This window comes from Triticum dicoccoides, chromosome 4A (assembly GCF_002162155.2).
Source record: "Triticum dicoccoides isolate Atlit2015 ecotype Zavitan chromosome 4A, WEW_v2.0, whole genome shotgun sequence".
NCBI classification, from domain to species: Eukaryota; Viridiplantae; Streptophyta; class Magnoliopsida; order Poales; family Poaceae; genus Triticum; species Triticum dicoccoides.
In genome coordinates this window covers 545,950,811-545,957,166 of record NC_041386.1, presented here as the reverse complement: position 1 = coordinate 545,957,166, position 6,356 = coordinate 545,950,811, and positions in this window count along the sequence as shown.

Sequence of the window (6,356 nt, the reverse complement as noted above, 5' to 3'; positions counted from 1 at the left end):
ATGCGACTCGGAATGAGTTTGTTAACAAGACTTGATCAACCTTGTTAGTGTATTCCTTTTGATGAGCATGAGATGGATGAAGTTATAAAGCACAACCTTCTGTACCCTCCTTCTACCTTCTGTTATTTATATTAAATAAAGAAAAAAAATAGTATTTTCTGTCTGTTTTCTGAATTATCCTTGCAATAAAAAATACCCCGAAAATAAAAGTTCTCCAAATGCCCTGAAAATGAAATATGTTTTTTTCTAGAATACTTAAGAATTATTGGCACTGAGAACACATCAGGGGGACCCACCGTGTGCGGTTGGAGGGCACCCCCCCTGCCTCATGGACCCCACGTGGTTCCCCTCCACTTATTCTTGCACCCACACACTTCGTCTTCCTCCAGAAAAAATCACCCACCAGCTCAAACCCAAGTTCTATCTCATCTTGCTGCCATTTTCGGTCTCCTTGCTCAAAGCTCCATTCACAAAACTGCTTTGGGGGATTGTTCTTTGGTATGTGACTCCTCCATTAGTCCAATTAGTTTTTGTTCTAGTGCTTTATTTATTGCAAATTTTTGCTGCTTAGGTGACACTGTTGTTGAGCTTGCATGTCAAATTTATGTGGTCAAAAGTAGTTTTAATGCATGATGTAGCCTCTAGACACTTGTACGAGTAGTTGCTATCAATTTTGTTGAGTTTGGTTCATTTTTATTTTAAGTTACTAAAAATTTCAGTAATTTTCAGAAAAAAGATGAAGAGATTCTTGAGGGGCTCATCGAGCCGAAGCTCTAAGGATAAGCAAAGTGAAGAGAATAAGAAGCCCAAGTATAATCTCCCTCGTACTGTGGAGGTTCGGCCGTGTGAATGGCCTTGTGATGAGTTCTTGAGAGAAGCCGGGATTCTCGAAGATTTTTCTTATTTGGCTGAGAATGCAGGCCTCACCGACTTCCTCCACGACCAGCATGAATAGTATCTCTTACTCACCAATATTTTTGTGCAAAATTTTCATTTCCATGCTAGGAGGTCGCCACCTTCGGTGGAATTTTATTTATATGATGAGCATAAGGAGATGTCGCTTTATGATTTTTGCCGGGTTTGTAGGATACCCTTTGAGGGCAGCATAGAGAAACCACATCGTAATGATGTGGAGGGATTTATTGAAACAATTGCTGTAGGGGAAACGAGGAAAGTTTTCGATGCAAGAATCACTAGCATACATTTTCCTGTTCTAAGTTACTTTGCAATATTTGCTAGTAGATGCTTAATTGGTCACGGGAACTACGGAAATCTTAGTGCCCCTGATTTTGTTATTTTGCGCCATGCTTTGTTTCGTGATACCACTTTCAGTCTAGGCGCTATTGTTGCTAAACGGTTAAATCTGAACCGTACAAAGGGTCCCGTCTTAGGAGGCATCTTCGCCTCGCGCCTTGCTGCGCACTTTAACATACCTATTAGGCATTATGAGAAAGAGGAAAAGTTGTTGCCTCATATTTTGCTAGATTATAAGAGCATGGTAGCACATGATTCTATTGTTAAGCATAAGAAGAAGATGCTTAACTATAGACTGATATTTGATAAGAAACACTTTGAGACTATTACCTTGTCTGCTCCCTCTTTGTTCAACATATTTTCAGGCACATACCTTGTGTTGCCGGAGGTCATTTAGGCATACCAGAGCTTGACATCAGCTCCAGAGCAGGAGCCACTATCTGATCCTCACCATCAGTCTGTTTATCAGTGGGATCCAGAGGATATCGCTAACCAGTGGCACCCCGAAGACCCTCCTCAGTACAACGGAGAGGGCAGTTTCGTTCCGTGGGCATAGACCAACTTAGGCCAAACGCCTAAGCTTCGGGGAGTACGTATTTCTCACCGACATTACATTCATGTTCACACACTCATTCTAGTTGTCGGTGCTCATACTTTTTCATTGTATCATCCATGCTAGTTTATTTTCTTTTTAAGCTTTCTTCTTTTGTGTTTGAAAAACCTTAAGAAAAATCAAAAAAATTAGTTGTAGCCTTTAGCTAGTTTACTTTCCATGCCTGTAGTAGTAGTAATTAAAAAGAAAACCCAAAAATATTTCTCGTTCTTCTTTTGCTTGTTGGGAACTTTCCCGTGTAAATAGTTTTGTTTCTTTTCTTTTCTTTTCTTTGGGGGTATAGAGGAGAAGACCATAATGAAAATGTTGAGTGGCTCTCATATGCATTATTGTTGATCTAACCAAGAGCCCATATTACCTTATCTTCTCCATTGAATTGAATGCTTGCAGATTCCAGCTTAGTCTAATGCACGTGCACTATTATTATTATCCACATCGTTTAATCATGCAACTGAAAGGCAATAATGACGATATATGATGGACTGATTGAGATGAGAGAAGCTGGTATGAACTCGACCTCTCTTGTCTTTGTAAATATGATTAGTTCATTGTTCTTAATTCAGCCTATTATGAATGAAACATGTTTGCAATGACAATTAGAGATTATAGATGCTTATGCCATGCTTAATTAGCTAGGAGTTTATAATGGTTTACCTTGCGTGCCAACATGTTATTAAAATGGTTGTGATGTAGTATGATAGGGTGGTATCCTCCTTTGAATGATTCGAGTGGCTTGACTTGGCACATGTTCATGCATGTAGTTGAAATAAATCAACATAGCCTCCACGATATTTATGTTCATGGTGATTTATATCCTACTCATGCTTGCATTCAGTGTTGATTAATTTTAATGCATGTTCATGACTGTTGTCGCTCTCTAGCTAGTCGCTTCCGAGTCTCTTTCTAGCCTTCACTTGTACTAAGAGGGAATACTGTTTGTGCATACAACTCCATAAACCCCAAAGTTATTCCATATGAGTCCACCATACCTTCCTATATACAGTATCTACATGCCGTTCCAAGTAAATTTGTATGTGCCAAACTCTAAACCTTCAAATAAACATTCTATTTTGTATGCTCGAATAGCTCATGTATCAACTAGGGCTATCTGTATCTTCCATGCTAGGCGGGTTATTCTCAAGAGGAGTGGACTCCGCTCCTCACTCACGAGAAAATGGCTGGTCACCGGGATGCCCGGTCCCATGCTCAAATCAAATCAAAATAATTGCAAACAAAACTCCCCCAGGATTGTTGTTAGTTGGAGGCACCCGTTGTTTCGGGAAAGTCATGGATTGATGCTTGTTGGTGGTGGGGGGGTATAAACTTTACCATTCTGCTTGGGAACCGTCTATAATGTGTGTAGCATGGAAGATATCGAGATTTCTTGGTTGTCATGTTGACAATGAAAGTATGCCGCTCAAAATATTATTCATCTCTATTTCAAAATCGAGCTCTAGCACCTCTACAAAACCCTGCTTCCCTCTGTGAAGGGCCTATCTATTTACTTTTATGTTGTGTCATCATCCTCTTATTAGAAAGCACCAGTTGGAGAGCACCGATGTCATTTGCATGTATTATTATTAGTTTACATTGAGTATGAGTGTGAATGGATCTCTTTTGCCATGAATTACAATTTCCAGTCAGCTCTTGATCTTCAGGGGTGCTCTGCATTTATGTTTTGCGGTCTCAGAAAGGGCTAGCGAGATACCATCTTGTTATATAATATTATGATTGTTTTGAGAAAGTGTTGTCATCCGAGATTTATTATTATTGCCCGCTAGTTGATTATGTCATTGATATGAGTAAACATGAGACCTAAATGTTATTGTGAATATGGTTAGTTCATAATCTTTGCTGAAAACATGAATGTTGGCTTTACATATTTATAACAACAAGAGCAAACAGAGTTTGTAAAAGTTTTTCTTTATCACTTTCAGTTTATCAACTGAATTGCTTGAGGACAAGCAAAGGTTTAAGCTTGGGCGAGTTGATAAGTCTCCATCGTATCTACTTTTCCAAACACTTTTTCCCTTGTTTTGGACTCTAACTTGCATGACTTGCATGAAACTAACCCGGACTGACGCTATTTTTAGTAGAATTGCCATGGTGTTATTTTTGTGCAGAAATAAAAGTTCTTGGAATGAGCTGAAAATCAACAGAGAATATTTTTGGAATATATAAAAAATACTGGCGAAAGAATCAAGGCCAAGGGGCCCACACCCTGTCCACGAGGGTGGGGGCGCGCCCCCCTGCCTCATGGGCCCCCTCGTGCTCCTCCGACCTCAACTCCAACTCTATATATTCGTATTTGGGGAGAAAAAATAGGAGAGAAGGATTCATCATGTTTTACGATACGGAGCCACCGCCAAGCCCTAATCTCTCTCGGGAGGGCTGATCTGGAGTCCGTTTGGGGCTCCGGAGAGGGGAATCCATCGCCATCGTCATCATCAACCTTCCTCCATCACCAATTTCATGATGCTCACCGCCGTGCGTGAGTAATTCCATTGTAGCCTTGCTGGACGGTGATGGGTTGGATGAGATTTATCATGTAATCGAGTTAGTTTTGTTTGGGTTTGATCCCTAGTATCCATTATGTTCTGAGATTGATGTTGCTATGACTTTCCTATGCTTAATGCTTGTCACTAGGGCCCGAGTGCCATCATTTCAGATCTGAACCTATTATGTTTTCATGAATATATGTGAGTTACTGATCCTATCTTGCAAGTCTATAGTCACCTATTATGTTTTATGATCCGTTAACCCCGAAGTGACAATAATCGGGATACTTACCGGTGATGACCATAGTTTGAGGAGTTCATGTATTCACTAAGTGCTAACGCTTTGGTCCGGTACTCTATTAAAAGGAGACCTTAATATCCCTTAGTTTCCAATAGGACCCCGCTGCCACGGGAGGGTAGGAAAAAAGATGTCATGTAAGTTCTTTTCCATAAGCACGTATGACTATATTCGGAATACATGCCTACATTACATTGATGAACTGGAGCTAGTTCTGTGTCACCCTATGTTATAACTATTGCATGAGGAATCGCATCCGACATAATTATCCATCACTGATGCGTTGCCTACGAGCTTTTCATATATTTCTCTTTCCTTATTTACTTTTCCGTTGCTATTGTTACAATCATTATAAAACCAAAACTATTACTTTTGTTACTGTTACCACTACTATCATATTACTTTGCTACTAAATACTTTGCTGCAGATATTATGTTTTCCAGGTGTGGTTGAATTGACAACTCTGCTGCTAATACTTGAGAATATTCTTTGGCTCCCCTTGTGTCAAATCAATAAATTTGGGTTGAATACTCTACCCTCGAAAACTATTGCGATCCCCTATACTAGTGGGTTATCAAGCGTATTCGCTCCCTGGTAATCGAAACCCTAGCAATACAATCCCAAACTGGAGTAGTTTTTTACCGTCATCGTAAGGGGCCAAACCAGTATAAACTCTCTGTGACCTTTGTCCAGTTTAACCCCTTTAAGCTAACCTAGCTGCGATGGCCCTGCGACTAAGTCCTTCAGCTAGGACATCTGTCATGACAATTCCATGACAAATTGCTTTTAAGAACCCATGCTCTTGCTCTAGATTGAGCTTTTCAAAGCGTATCTTCTCATGAGTCTTCAAAATCTCTCTATGATCTTCCAAGGTAGTTTCATGAGCTAACTTAAGAGTGTTTAATTCTTTAGTTAGACGCTCAATCTCCTTCTTATCATCATCATTCGTTTTATCTTGATTAGCATCATTAATAGCAAGTTCATCATAGTTTTCATCACTAGAGTTTTCAACAAGTAAATCATCATCACCTAGCAAATCATCTTCATCACTATTGAAATCAACATACTCGGGGTGTGATACCTTTGGGCCTTTAGCCATGAAGCATCTTCCAATTCCTTCATTTGGTGAGTCAAATATGTCATAGGAGTTAGTTGACATAAGTGCTAGACCGGCAACACCTTCATCTTGAGTGTATTCGGAGTCGGAGTGATAACTTCTCTCGGAGTGATGGTCGGAGTCGGAGCCGGATACCCATTCACCAACGTGAGCTTGATGTCTTCATTTTTTGTAGCTCCTTGATGACTTCTCCTTCCTTTCCGAATCCTTGCTTCTGCGAGAGGTTCTTCGTTCATAACGATCATCTCTACTCCTTCTCTCTCTTGGAGGTGATTCTTCTCTTCTACTTCTCCTTTTAGGTGAGTCTTCTCTTCTTTTGTAGGGAGTCGTACACTCATTGGAGTAGTGTCCGGTCTTCCACAATTGTAGCAATTACGCTCATGACTAGAAGATCTTTTGTCATTGTAGGACCTTGACTTGGAACTTATTTCTTTGCTTCTACTCTTGTAGAACTTGTTGAAATTCTTCATCATTAGGCTCAATTCCTCATTGAAGGATTGTTTCTCACTTGATGATGTAGGAGCATCACATGAGGCTTTATAAGCACTTTATCCTTGAGTGACATCTCATGAGCAA